We start from the raw sequence: 15,779 nt of genomic DNA on the forward strand, positions 1-15,779 counted from the left end.
GGATGTGACGTAACAAGGGGCAGAGAGGCCAAATTAAACAATGGCAAATATGGATGAAACTGCTCATTTGGAGACATAAGAGGTCAATAATGTGTATTCATGTACACATGAAGGACCACAACCATACAATTATAAACCTGCTAGGAGTCTAAGAGACCAGGAGCGGCCAAGAATCAGGAGAAAGTATGGCCATCGCAGGGAAATTGAGTTGCTGTGTGAGAAGAACCAGTGGCAATGGTGAGCTGTCATTAGCTGTACTGTCATCACTAGTACTGGTAATAGAGTAGTGGCAGGAGTATTGATAGTTATCCATAACAGGTACTAATGTGCAAAAATCAGCCACATCTCGTATTGCCGAATGAATCTTTACACTGAAAAAATTAGTCTAGCAGCTAGCATAGTTTTCCTCAACTCATAGCACAACAAATTACTGTAGATGTATTGTTTATACTTTTTCTAACTCACCATTGGTTTAAGTAATTATGTTTCCCGACAAAACAGAACAGCGCTTTTATGCTGCATGTCACATCACCCATTTACACAAGCATTCACACACTGGTGGCTGAGGCTACATACACAGTGCCCCCTGCTACTCCAGTAATCAATCAATCAATCAATTTTATTTATAAAGCCCAATATCACAAATCACAATTTGCCTCACAGGGCTTTACAGCATACGACATCCCTCTGTCCTTAAGACCCTCACAGCGGATAAGGAAAAACTCCCCAAAAAAACCCCTTTAACGGGGGGAAAAAAAAACGGTAGAAACCTCAGGAAGAGCAACTGAGGCCCTTTGCTGCATGTCACTCCCTCTTCAGGTCTGGACAAAATAAAGGCTAAAAGTGCAAAAAAAAAAAAATACAGATGTCGTACAGAACAGATCATCATGATAAATTAACAGTAATCCATATGACACAGTGAGAGAGAGAGAGAGAGAGAGAGAGAGAGAGAGAGAGAGAGAGGAAGGCAGAGAGAGATATGCAGGTAATGACAGTATCTTACAACAACATTAATGGAAGTAATAATATTATAGTTATAGTTCAATATGTTGAAAGTATGTATTAATACCTGGCAGTATACATGTGTGACAATAATCATATGTGTATAATGAAGAAGTATGACTAATGACTAATGATGGCAGCAGCAGCAGGAGGCATCTGCCACAGCTGCCCTTATCTCTGGCATTGTTTATACACAGACATGTTCTCTGTCTGTCTGTTGAAAGTGTCACTGGAGCACCAGGTCAGAGTCTGTCCTCTTGAAGAATAGGGCAGCGAACCAGAGAAAAGAAAAAGGTAGATTTTATTAGCTGAAGAAGATAACTTATAATAGATTTATAGCGATGTCTCTCACCCCCAATTTATTGTTTATTATCTGTGAAATACAAGTAAATACAAGCTTTGTTTCCACTGAGGGAAATGGTTTCAGCTTACAGAAACAGACAGGTCTGCGTCACTGTGACACTGAGCGTGAGGGTGGGCAAGTCCAACTTTCTGTCAACAACAGGGGTGTTTTGAAAACACCCCTATTTTCACAGGTAACTTAGCCTGTCCCCCCACTGCAGGAAATAATGGATTAATCCTTTAAAGCTGTTGATGTAGCACTTTTCTCCTGATGAAAGTAACACAGCGATTATTCGACTAATGAGAATTTGGTCGGATGAGAGCATAGCAACCAAATAATCGACTAGTCAACCAGGAGACTACAGCCCTATTATGTTCACACAGCACACTCCTGCTAGTCAGCAATTAGCATACACCCCCGCCCATGAATAGCCAGTGACCACCATATATGGAGGTGATAATGACTCTGGATAGGTACATCCTGTCAACCTGCAAACATGCCGCAAACAAAGAAAGAGAGAGAGAAAAAGAAAAACTTTTCTGATGCTGAGATTGAAGTTATTTTAAGTGAAGTGGAGATGAGAACAAATATTTTATTTTCATCTGTTAGTAGGCCTAGTGGTGTGACAGCGACAGGTAAATTAACAACCTGGGAAGAGGTAACAACTGTTGTTAATGCTGTTAAAGATTTTTATATTTATATTATGTCATAATGGCCAACCACTGTAATGTTGGCATTACTCAGGGTTTGTTTGTACAAGACCATAGACACATACATACATTATGATATATGTGGAGTAGAAAATGAATTTTTGTCTCCAGTTAATTATAATCTCTATATTGAGGCTATAATCTCTGATAGACGCTCAGCAGAGGAGAGTGTGTTAGGCTTATATGAACCAGTTACTGGTGTGGTGAAAGATAATTCATCATCATAAAGCATTACTTTTGTAATGTGTTACTCCAACACTGCTAAATACTGTTAGCTCTGTTAGCACAATTAGCAGTGCAGCACAGCTACCTGGGCTTTTGTGGCTCAAACCAAGCTGCTTACCAGAGCACATGAGCGGGAGCGGCTATTTTCTTATAAGGTGGAGTGGAGCCTTATCTCTCGCTCCAATTTCGCTCTGGTCGCTCATGCCCCACCCAGAATGCATCTTTGCACCTGCGCACACCCACACTATTTTCTTTCAAAACTATGAGTTTACTGTGTACTTCAGAAAAGAAACTGAGAAGAGAAGCAGCGGTACCTTGGAGAACGGTCCCTAACTGCAGGGAGAGGCGAGAGGGCTTCGGAGGTCGGCCGCTTAACCTGGTCCGTCTCCTCTACACTTGAGGCCTCTACACATGATCAGCTGTAAAACCGCTTTGCGCTGGCTGCCCATTGTTTGTCTATGGAGAGGGCGGCAATGCCTGACAAAGCGGCACCGCGACCCTTAGCGTCGCGCACCGTTCGGATTTTCCACCCGAGTGCTGCGCTCAGAGTTGAAATTATTTGAACTTTGACCGCACCACTGCGCCGCACCTGGCGGTGAGCGACGCACGTTGTTCTTATCATGTAAAGGCCGCTTTAGACTTATTTCCACCCTGCCAGCGGTACTGTGTAGAACGGTCCCTAACTGCGGGGAGAGGGGAGAGGGCTTCCCCGGAGAATCTACCAACCAAGGTCATGTTTTATTGGTGCCGTAGCATTGTTCCGACCTCTCATTGCTCCGACCTCTCATTAGTCCGATGTCCCGTAGTTCCAATATGTGATTATTACTGTATTTGTGTACCATAGAGGATCAGCAACGCAAGAAAAGTAGGCTACTGGTCGAGATACAAGTGTCATAGAGAGGAGAGAATGAAACACCATAACCTCCTGTTATTAACTCTGGGGTCAGGGTTGTGTGGGGAGCTCTCCGCGGTGCTGAACGGCTCCCGGCGGGCATATTTCTGCTTTGATGGTGCGCTGCGACCAGCTCTGGGTCAGCTGGGAAAGGCTTGAGGTGCTACGGTGACGCGCATGTATGTGTCACTCCCTCACGAACTGCTGTGAACTGTACGGTGATACGTATCCACAAAGTCAGTGGAGAGAGCGGCGCTGGGAAGGACCAATCACACGTTACCAAAATAACGGGAGGGCCAATCAATGAGCAATACGAGGTTAGAGGTGGGACGAATGGTAGACACCAGCGATTGTTAACCCTTTGTGTACCATATTGAGCGGACGCCGACAGCCAGCTCAGACGGACACTTCAGCGTGAGAAATCGGGGGTGTGGCGTGACAGCGTGAGAAGCCACTCAAATGCGTGTGTCTCACGGCCCATGCGTGAGAGTTGGCAGCCCTGGGATAGGGCTTTAAAAAGTGGTATCAAAGCTCACTGAGTCAGTGGAGCACCGGACCAAAAGGAAAGGCCTCTTGTGTTTTATGTCATTTGCATTTTTCTTTCCTTAAAAATTAACAAAATTAACCCAATGTGCCATCCTTAGTACAGGGAATACCTGGAACATCCTTACACTTTACCAGTCCCACTCTCTGTGCAGTACAGTCCTGGTTAGATGTGTTACAGTAGCTGATTGCTGTCTAACCCATGGAAAACCTAAACTAATGGTTCCTGGAATAATGTGTTTAATAACCAACCATATTTCTGCCTCAAACTGACCTCTACACTGAACAAAATATTTATCACTGACATTTAACCTACAATGCTTCTTTAAATAAGAATGTAGACGCTCTGGGACAACACTAATGTTGTTTTAAAACAAATTATAAGTAAACTGTTTGTACTCTTTGAAAGTCATTGTCTCTTGTCATGTTTTACAAGACAGAACCTCATAATTCTGAGCAGAGAGTGAGTTCTTGGGATTTGGAGGTTCTATCCACATTTGACCCCTCCCTAAAAACCCCATTAACAAAGCTGACAGGATTTTGATATTTTACATTCACAATAACTTTAGGGTGTCTGTCATTTTCATGAATGACAGAGACCTGTTCCACATGTCATCTTTGCTGTTTGGAATGCACAAACCTTGAAACTCAGTGTCTCAGAACCACTCAGAACGCAGATAGAACCTTAGCATTCTAAGGTGGCCATTTGCTGTGGGCTTGTGGGCGGACCTAGAACAAAATATGATGATGTCATCCTTTAATATGTCCTTTGTGACATCATATCATGCCAGGGGAGAGTTTATAAATAGCCCCATGCCACATTGTGAATTACCAATTCTCGGTGGCACTGGACTTCATCTCAACACTTCATTCAGTGTTGCACCATTCCATAAGACGGAGAAACGACGACCACAAACGCAAGGTACTTACTGCACCTTCAAAATGACACCATCCACAGCACAGAATGATGAGGATCCTAAATACCTCCGCTCGCAAATATCAAAGCTGATAGAAATGAATGCGAAAATGGTAGTACAAATTCATGATATGCATGCAGAAAATGAGAAACTCAAGGCAGATTCAGAAACTCCCACAGCAATGCAAAAACAAAGTGACCGTGAAAAGAAAAAACTTTTCAACGAAACAGTGGACCTCAAGAGAGAACTCAGGCAATGGCACATTCGATACAAGTACGATATAGAGAGGCTGGAAAAGAAGGTTAGCGAAAGCCACGAAAGTGTCGCTGCACTGAAAAAGGAGCATGAGTCTGATTTCCTTAGACTGAATGCGGACTGGGAAAAGAAGTTAGCCAAGGAGCAGGCAAAGTGGGAAGCAGAGTCTGCGCAAAAGAAAAGAGAGGATGACAAAATACGTGTTGCTGAGATGACAGAATTCACATATAACCATGTCATGGAGGGGACTAAATATCATCTACAACTGGCTAGTCTAGAGGAAAAGCTTCACCAACAAAAACTGAGCTTTAGCCGTGCACTGTCAGCAAAGAAGTTAGAAAACATTAGGATTACAGATGAACTCAGGGAGCTGAAGGAACAACATTGGGAGCTAAAGAGGACCATTTGTAATCAAAATGATTTGACATCAGAAATACATGAGTTGCGGGAGGCTGTCAGAGAAAAAGATACAATAATTCAGACACAGGAGGGGATCTTGGCTTCTTTGAGTGAAGACAAAGAAATGTTATGGAAAGACTGTCTGTTAGCACTAAAGAGTAAAACTGCTGCTGAGACTTCACTGAATGATCTGACAAAAGGCCACGCATCTCTCCAGTCAAAATTGAAGTCTGAATTGCGCGAGTCAAAAACTTGGCAAAAGAAAGCCGGCGCAGAGCTGCTGGAGGCATTGGACGCCAAAAAATACCTGCTGAGCCAAAAGAAGAACTTAACAGCACAAGTGGCTGAGCAGAAGCAAAAGATCCGTGAACTGGAATCCACTCAGCACCGTTTCAAGGCAGATCTGGAGGCATGCAGCTCTTCAATGTCAGATTTTAAGTCATTAAAATCCAAGTACATTGAGCTTTGCAAGCGCTACCTTCACAATTACAGGCCTCATGAAGTGAAGTTGGATCTGGACCTTGAGGACGAGTCGCGAGAGAAGATTGCTTCTGCTGATAGAAAGTTCAGCTCTTACCGAAAGGTCACCAAGAGTGGCCTCAGCAATCTCAGCAGGACACAAGTTTATGTCAACAAGGTCAATAAATTAGAGAAGGAGAATTACAGTATGAGACAAGATCTTAGACACACTCAACTGCTCCTTCAGAAGGCAACAAAGCCAGTGCAGCAGAGGGTAAAATCCTGGATCAATAAAAAAGTCCTGGGAAGGGTACCTGTTGCCCCAGAGGCTGCAGAGGAACCACCAGCCCTTTACCCAAACGACTGGCAACCTTCCGACCTCCCAGACGACAATATCCCTTCCCAACTCCCAGATGACAACTTCACATCATCTGTGCATCCCTGTTCGAGCAAACCAGCAACATCCTCGGAGCCCGATCCTCTGGATGGTGTCATATTAGTGAAGCCATGTGTGGCAGAAGATCTTCCACCAGTTGACCTGTGAATTTCTGGCATGGTGCAGCCATGCCATAGACCTCTGACGTTCAGTGACTGATCGTCTGACCACTATGGCATGGTGCAGCGATGACATAGCCCTCTGATGTTCAGTGAATGAATGTCTGAGTGCTATGTTAAGTTGGGTTTTCTCCGGGATGCTCCGGTTTCCCCAACACTCAAAATTAATTTGGAAAGTAATTGGACAAAATGAATTAAATAAAAACAACTACATCTTTCGAATTAAGTTCTTTCTATTCTATTGTTTTAATTCTGCTTAAAAAGTATTTTGGTAAAGTTACCCCCTCAAGGCTCAGTGTACCTACTGACTTGGATCAATTAACCACTAACTTGCAGCAAGTTCAGGGCTCCAGACTGACTTTTTTTAGTCAAAGCACTGTAGCCTCTAACTGAAACATTTTAGGAGCACAAGCAGAAAATTTAGGAGCACACCTTAAATTGTCCTGCAACACAATTATTCACATTTTTGGCCATTTAAACTGTATCATAAACTGCATGTAGTCTACTGTATATTAACATTGGACTGTTTTATTTATTGAAATATTTAGCCTCACAGAGACTTGTGGTCAGTGGGATGTGAGGATTCTTAAAATAACATATGTGGGTCAATGAAATGACGCTACTTTTTTTTGTGTCCATATGGTTTAGTCAAATTTAAAAGGGTTAAAATTTGAAAATAAATGCACGATTAACTTACAAACTTTAATTTTGTGTGGATCCAGTATAAAATTTCTGCTTTTAATACATTTTGAGAGAATATATTAGAGGATAATGGCAAAAATGTCTAAGTGGTGTTTTTCTGAACTGAAATAACATGAAAAAAAACAAGTTCACTTAACCTTGTTGACTGTCATATTTGATTTTCAGTGTCAGTTTCTTCAACATGGTGTTTGACTGTAGAAGGAACATGGTCAGGCAGTGTATCATATTTTTATGAAAACATATCAGTTACACCAATTGACACAACCCAGTGTCAATTGGTATAACTGGTATTTTTTCATAAAAATATGATTATATACAGGGAAATAAATGTGGAGTAAAATGTGGAATAAATGTAATCCACTTTTGCAGTGCAACACTGTGTTTTTTTTTAACAAATTTTACATAATTTGTCACGCGTTATTTAGAAAAAAAGGGGAGTTTTTAGGAAATGTCCCGCTCAGTATTGCCAAAATTTAAATATAGAAATACTCTAAAAATATCTTATTTCAATTCAATGCTTTTGAAATAAAGATTTTTCTTCTAAGTACACTTAAATCTACTGTAGGTGGATAAAACATTTAATATTTATCATTTTTTCGTGGTTACACCATTTGACATGTTCAGGAGCATTCAGTCTTACTTTTCATAAAAAATGGTGCAAATGACATTTCAAATGACATAAAACCAACAAAAATACAGAATGTACATTTTAACAAATCTGACGCATGCTTTGGAAACTATTTTTGAAGATATAACATTATCCTCACTGTCTTTCTCTTGGCTGCTCGCCATTATCTGCCTGGTGCTGTTTGACAGTAACAGATTTTTAAAATGAAAGTGCATCCTTAGGATGATATGGATCCATGTTTGCGTCATTGATTTGGATCATTGATCACTGAATTGATATATCAGTCCAGATCACTGGATCGTTACACCCGTGATAATTATATGATTTATCCTGCTGAAATTTGGGGAACAGGCCTTGTCCCACAGAGGCACAGGTGCAAGTAATAAAATCACCGATGGCTGAATTCCATTTAGCTGCTGCAAGCTGGCTTACTGGCACATCTGAATTGAACACAGTCAGCATTAATGTTATTAGTGACACCTGCACTTTTCGTACTGTGACAACCCAAACTGACGATGCTCCTAGAAAACTGCCAAGCCAACACTGTCGATAAGAACGCTGCCACTTTAAATGAAGCTCAGGTCATGCCAAAAAAGCATCAGTGGGCTTTTTAACTTAGTGTGACACAAATAAACACTGCACACACACACACACACACACACACACACACACACACACACACACCCAACAGCGGGAGCATTCAAATCCTCACCCCGAGGCTCCCAATGAGGAAGAGCCCTTGATCATTTGTCACTGTTTGACATCCACCTGCTGTGTCACATCCATCACTACCTGGCCAATTACCACTCAGTGCAGAGCAAGAGAAGAGGCTGGCAAGGTGAGAATGCTGCAGCTGATCTGTGAACACACACACACACACACACACACACACACACACTCGCACACAAACACACTGTGACCTGAAGTGTTAAAATCATAAACAGATGCTAATTGAATCTTCTCTCTGAGTCACCGTGCATGTGACAAAGTGTTGAGAACTACTCGAACACAAACTCTAAGAATGGATTGTAAATCTGGCTGTGGGGTTTTTTTTGTCCTTGAATGAAAAAGCTCAGAATAGCAAACTGATTCACCCGGCATGTGGGTGAATGTATTCCTGGTGTCTACCTTAAGAGCTCCCCAAGATAACCCCAGTGTTGTTGTCAACAGGTGACAGTCACCCAGGATGCAAAACAAGAAATAAACTGCACCGAGCCCAGATCAGCCACCTGCACAGCCACAGGAGAGGCTGCCAAATCTGGATTTTCAGCTTGCATTCCTTTGGGTTAAAGCTTGTTTCTGCAACCATGAGAGAAAACATGACTTTGTTTTTAATAGCTCCTGCTAATTAAACCATGATGAGTCACATTTTGCACCTCCTTAATCTGGTTTTAGTTTCTTCTCAGCACTACCTGATCACATGCACCTCACACACACACACACAAAATGCCGCACTTTCCTCATTAGAAACCTATGCATTTCATTCAGACAGCAGCTGACTGCATGATAACATCTGTGTGAAATCCTGCGGTGACAAATGGTCAGCTATATATGGACAGTGCAGCAGGCAGCTTGCAGCAAACGCCACTGAAAAAAGGTGATCACTGCAATTTCACACAAACGTGCGCTTTCACATCAAGGTATGCGAGCGTGCAGCCGAGCCTGTAAATCACGCACACACGTCTGACAGCGATGCTTCAATCATTAATTCCTGCTCATCACATCACGCTAACAGTCACCTATTCGCAGTGAGTTGATGTGGAGAATCACTTACACAGGATCAGTGGGTGCCGGATGACCGCCAGTTACAGTCTCTTTCGCGTTATCCCAGATAATGATAAAAAGACGCGGAGAGATGCGCCTCTGCGAGTGTAAACTTCCGCGGCACCTGTCTGTCTCCCGGATACTTTTAGGCTTGCCTGCCCCCTCGGCTAGTCGGCTTATTATTTTTCCCCCAAAGCAGGAGACGCAGGCACCACTGAATGGGTGATCACGAGGTTTGTATTACACGGAGGAAGGAGGAGGAGGAGGAGGAGGAGGGGGGGAGGGCGCACGGCGAGCGAGGTGAGGGATTGGCACCCAACCTTGAGTCTTCCTGTGTTCATGGTGACACGGAGCGGTGTGTAAGGATAGAGCAAGGAGGGGAAATCTCTGCGGGTTGGGAATCACAGATAGTTTGAGTGTGTCTCTGTGCTCGGCTCATCTGATATATGATCCCATTTTTGTTTTCTGCTGGCACCTGGGCACCCTGCGCTCCCAATTTGGCACTGCTGCTCCAGGAGGAGGAGGGAGGAGGCGGAGGGTGGAGGAGGAAGAGGGGGAGGCTCTGTTGGCTGGCTCCATTCACAAAGCCAGTCACAGTGCAATTAACCTCAGAGAGAGATGAAAACATCCCAATTAATCCAGCGTCTATGTTTCAGATTCTCATGTCTGCAATCAGACAGTTTTATCACCTCACTGTTTTAATTTTAAGGTCCAGTGTGCAGGATTTAGGGGACATATTGGCAGGAATGGAATATAATATAACAGGTGTGTTTTCTTTCGTGTGTAATCACCTGAAAATAAGAATTGTTGCACACCATTGCCTTAGAATACACAGTTTGTCTCTACATAAAGAGCGTGTCTTCATCCACAGAGATCACCATGTTGCACCACCAAACACTGGTTCTACATAGGGCCATTTGCATTTTCACGTCAGCCCTATAGTAAAAAAGTAAAAATGTTTAACCAAGCATCAGTGAAGAAAATATGGCATCAGGATACAGCCGTAACAAGACGGAGGAACAGGGTGCACAGAATCATTTCATATCTCAGGTACAGTAGCTCACGTTCAACAGGTCAGATAGTTATGCTCAGGTGGATGATGAAGAGGAGGAGTGCAGCTCCGCCAACACATTCTCTCTCCAGCCTCGTCACATATCGATGTTTGGTCATGGACCTTTCACGTTATCGATGTTCTGGGACGCCATGTCAAGTTCTGCCTGTGACATGCATTGTCTGCATTGCACTTCTGTTTTCACAGGAAATTTACCATTTACATACAGTCTCTTTCAAAATAAACACACTACGTCGGTTGACTTTATTTTTTACTTCAACGACAAAAGCACATAGTTAGGTTTGGAAAAAAGAACAGGGTTTGGCTTTGAACACTGCTCTCCCAGGTGCAAGTCGGTGTCTGTTGGACCCATTCACTACCACTCCCGCCCACCCCACTTGGACTTTCAGCACCTCAACTTTTGTTGTCCCGCCACTTTTCCCCCTGACACTGCCAAGCACCGATAAACTATTATGGCGACCAGTCGCGTATCATGCCATCGTTCAAGGACATCTTTGTTTGTCTGTGTCTGAAGCCGCAAGTTAATGCCCAAGCAACGGATTTCAAAGACTTCAGAGTGAGACTGGGTTGGCTCCACCCCTTCATGCAGCCGCGGTGCCAAATGCAAGACTGGGACTGTGGTGGCAGCAAGATCGGTAACTCCAGTGGAGAGAGACAAAGGGGGAAATGTGTCTTTTCATTTTGTCACATATTGCGAATTTTCGCAACAAACAGAACGATGAAACACGACAATCAGTGTGCAAGGTTGCTGTGTGGGGTTTTTTCGGTCCAGCCAAGGGTTCCAGATTTCTTCTTAGTCATTAGCTCAAGGTCCACACGGTGCATCATGCTTGTGTTTAGCCATATCGTCAAGCTAGTTTGCTGTCTCTGTCAAAGAGTTGTCCGTTAGTCACTCACTCTACAGCAGGAAACAGCTCTTCAAAATCAAAGCTCTGTGCTGGAAATTCACTGTACTTCAAAACAGAGTGTGCGAGTCACTTGAAGTCCATTCAGAATGGACTCGTGACCCACTTTTGGACTGCGACCCACTGATTGGGAATCACTGCCCTACATCAGTCCACATCATTAGCATGTGGCTGTCTAGATCTCTGAGTCCTGAACAATGAACACTGCAGGAATTCTAACTAGGAAGTTTCAGCAGGTTGCAATATGCAATTCTCACCAACAGAGGTCACTAAATCCCCCTAAATTTTACACACTGAACCTGTAACTTCCATATTTTAGTTCAATGAGAAATATTGTACTGTATTACAAAAAGATAATGTACACTGCACATAATTTCCTGTAGAAAATTAGAGGAATTGTAGAAAATAAAAATAGCATTTATCAATGCTATTTATCATTTATCAACAAGGGTCTGCACTCTATCTATCTATCTATCTATCTATCTATCTATCTATCTATCTATCTATCTATCGAACTGTGTTTTGCAGATTTACTTGAGTACCCTGAGTTGTGTTCTGGCAGAGAATCAGAAGCTAAGGAGACAACCTGGCTGTTTGCTCTCTTTATTAGTGCACAGCCTTCAGGAAAAATGCTGACAGTGGCGCAGTGCAAAAACACTTTCTGGGCTGGTTCTTGCTCAACAGGGTACATTTTAACAAGACAAATTGCAATAATAGGCTACTTTATAGAGATTATAAATCAAGCTGGACGTATGCTTTCTTTATCCTTAGTCTAATTAAAGCTGCATTTTACAACAGACACTGCCAGGAACACTGTTTAGAGTCATATATTTTAATTATTAGGTTCGATTTCCACTGACAAACACACCTCCATGACTCACTGTGGACCGGTGTTCTGGAAACCTGTGTGCCAAGTCACTCCCTTGTGCTACATACAGTATGTACAGAATCACTCACAGTGCTGCTGCAGTGGCAAGCCTCTGTGTAATCTTAGGTATTTGATTCATATCACAGTTTCAATGTGCACTGATAATACAAACCAAGTACATGCAGTGCAAATATTTAGGCCTAGAGAGCAAACAGTTCATACATTCCAAAGCAATCGCTGGAATAAATGTTGGTATTTTACATTTCTTTACGTTTCAGGTTTTTTTTGTTGTGTTTTGACAACACTGTGGTTAACGTGTGGTTAGGTTTAAGCACAAAAACCACATGGTTAGTGTTAGGGAAAGGTCATGTTTTGGCTTAAAATACCCGGTTTGGTTGCCACAAAGAGCTGGAAATGTCACTGGTCTCGAGCAGTGGTCTGCTGCTTGGCAGCCGTCTTGTCCTGGTATCACGACATGCGCCATCCCTCTGAGCTACATCACTTCAAAAGTAATGTTTGTATACAACTAATGTGAAACAGCCAATACTTTGTGAGGCAAATGTAATCCAGAGGAAATTATGTTTACTATTAACATAATGAGGAAATGTTGCTAAGTCGCAGAAAAGGTGATACTGAAGATATTTCAATTAGGAGAGACTCGCTTTAAGAAAAAAAATATTTACATATGCATGTAAGTATGAGACACGTGAAAAGTCTTTGGTGATTAGACCCCACCGTGATGTCATATATTCCAGGAGGATGGTTACGATGTAGTAGATTAGGGAACCTCTGCATGGAGTCTAGACACTGGTGGTGATGAGATGAGATGAAGAGTGAGCTGAGGATCTGGATGTGAAGAGGATGATGATTCCACCTAAAATGACAGCTGACAGCAGCAGAGAGGGGAACAGATTTAGGGTGCGCTCTGAATGGCATACTTTTCCTTAGTACTTTCGTATGAGCTGCAGCTGCCCTTGAAAAGTACATATTGTTGCATACAGTATGCACACAATCAGGACACACTACTTCCTCATAATGTTACGCCCTGAACTTTGACCCTCTTACTCATATCTGTTACCTCAGAGATAAAACAAAATGCCGTTCACAGCTCTGATGTTATTTTGCAATAAGAAATAACTGCATACTTTGTAGATTCTAACATTAAAATTTACAGAGGCTAAACATTTCTCTGTCATTGTTATTTACTACATAAGCCCTTTTGTTGTTGGTTATATTTGTGATTGCTTTTGATTTAACAATTAATATTCCTATGACAACTAATCAACTTCAGTCACCTGAATGTCATCATTTCGACTTCTGACAGTCGATGTGACGTATCGCCCACTGCAGAGAGGATTGTGGGTCAGAACAGCCAGAAAAGCATGCTGGCTTGCATGCTGCAAAATCGGACCGGATGCTGTAGAACATCCTGGTATTTCAGACACACTGCATTTCACATACTATTCATTGGGACATACTATATTGTTTCCTGACATACTAAATAGTATGGTAGCATGGGGATTGGAACGCACAGTTAAAGTTTGGCAGCAGCAACATGAATGGCTGACGGAGATCATGGCAAAGTTTCATATCATCACAGTACTTCAAGCCTGAAATATCACCTCGACGCAAAGCATTTAGCGGCGAACCCGGAGGTCCAAGCTAGCACAGCCTCTGATGCTAGCACTAGCAGCCAGCCTCATCAAGCCACTCTCGACGCAAACTGAGTAAGTCTACATGTGACCGACTAACTAACTGCTTTACAAAATGGATTGCAATGGACTGGAGACCAGTTTTGGTGATAGAAGACAGAGGGACAACTGTGTCCAAAATCCAGCAGCAAGTACTTTCACAGCAAACATTGATGTATGCGATTGATTTAGATTAATTGGCAGCTCTACTTTTTTTTTTTTTTTTACTAACATTTAACCAAAATCACAATCTTACCCTAATCTTAACCAAAGTGCATTTGTTGCCTGAACCCAAGACAGGAGTTTGGACTTGTACCTGGGGTTCTGGTGTCAACGTCCTGCTCTGTGTACAGTAATATTTGCTCTCTCACCTCCTCTAACTCTCATCTTTTAGAGGAGTGAGACAATATTCCAGCTAAAAATGTAAATTTAATCCAGCGTATATACTGCACTGAACTGTTAGCCTATAGAATCAGTCTAGCGTTGAAATATAAGGTCTTGGCAATTATTGTCAGAAGGTCACAGGCGGGGATTATTCAGATCTTTAACTTGAGCAAATATGACTGCGGAGCGGATGTTCAGCAGTGCACTTTAAAACGAGTGTGCTTATTATGGTTCAGCGCTCATTGCTTGGAGATTTAAATAACACATGTCTGGCCTGTTATACTGTTCGGCTTGTTTTGTCTGCAGGACTGAGTTAAAGCAGGGGAAACAAACACTCTGAAATATAACCACATGTGCTGCTAACAAAGAAACAAAGGCAAGGTTCACAATGTGGAGTTTTATTAGGTGGACTAAAGGCAGGTGAGAGAAGAGACGTGGACAAAGCAGATGTGACCGTGACAGAATAGAAAGAGGAGAAACTTTAAAATGGAAATGGACCCTCCCAGTCCCCTATTGTGGGTCAGTAAGCAGCTCCAGTGCAGAGAGAGGGGTCACTCGAGGGTTTTACGTCAGCAATCCTCTGGTCACAAGCACATTTCTGCAACCTTAAGGCAACTCTTGGTCACATACATGTTTGAGTAAATCTTATTAACGGCTTCATGCTCCGGCAGTGTGCATGCTTTACGCTCTGCTGCTAGGTCACACAGCATGACACTGCATTTACATCTGCAGACCTGAGGCGAATAAAAGTACGATCTCCTAATTCTGTGGCTTATCTGTCAAACTTTCTACTCCTGAAAAAGCTGCATAGAATAAGTGCTGTTAACATTCCTGCCTGGAGGATTCAGCTTGCTACATTGAGGTATATGCATTTGCACACTTTAATATTCCCATCAGGCTCGCAGGTGGGAACAGAGGGAATATTCATGCAGTCATCCTCAATGGCTGCCGTGTGAAAAAGCAATCAGCAGGTCACAGTGGCATGCCTTAACACGCATCAACAATGTGTGATAGATTTTCCGAGCATGGGAGCCCTTAAAGCCTGCCGGGGAGTTATGATTGCTAAAGTGGAATGTTTAGAGTGACTAAGCATTCAGGTCTCTCTATCCGTGTCACATGCTGGTGTTACAGTGATCTTGTTTGCGCACGTTTATGTGTGTGGGTATTGTCTGCAGTGACATTCAGTGTTTCTGTGTGTTTGGAGGCAGATTACAGCTCCGCAGCTTGAATGTCGGCATCTGAGGTCCCTTCCCTGTAAGGGCTTCACTGCACACTATATGATCTCGTCCTTCAGCCAAATGTCAGCCTTCAAAACCACATAAACGGCCAATGAATCACGACTGCAGCCAGTACGAGTTGATTGATGGATGTTTTGTCGGGAAATCTTGTAGCAGCGATTCTACCGGAAAGGCAACAATTTGTAGCATTACTGTAATTTCACGCAGGCAGAAAATACTAGCATCTC

At 42.8% G+C, this 15,779-nt stretch overlaps 1 protein-coding gene across 4 annotated transcripts in view; it reads right to left on the reverse strand.

Moving 5' to 3' along the window:
• Nucleotides 1–9,608, reverse strand: part of myripb (myosin VIIA and Rab interacting protein b) — a 181,050-nt gene extending 171,442 nt beyond the window's left edge. For all 4 annotated transcript variants that reach the window (XM_049564768.1, XM_049564767.1, XM_049564766.1 and 1 more), the window contains exon 1: nucleotides 9,405–9,608. The gene's annotated coding sequence lies outside the window, so the exon portion shown is untranslated. The remainder of the gene's footprint in view (nucleotides 1–9,404) is intronic.
• Nucleotides 9,609–15,779: the final 6,171 nt, after the last annotated feature.

This window comes from Epinephelus fuscoguttatus, linkage group LG21, assembly GCF_011397635.1.
Source record: "Epinephelus fuscoguttatus linkage group LG21, E.fuscoguttatus.final_Chr_v1".
NCBI classification, from domain to species: domain Eukaryota; kingdom Metazoa; phylum Chordata; class Actinopteri; order Perciformes; family Serranidae; genus Epinephelus; species Epinephelus fuscoguttatus.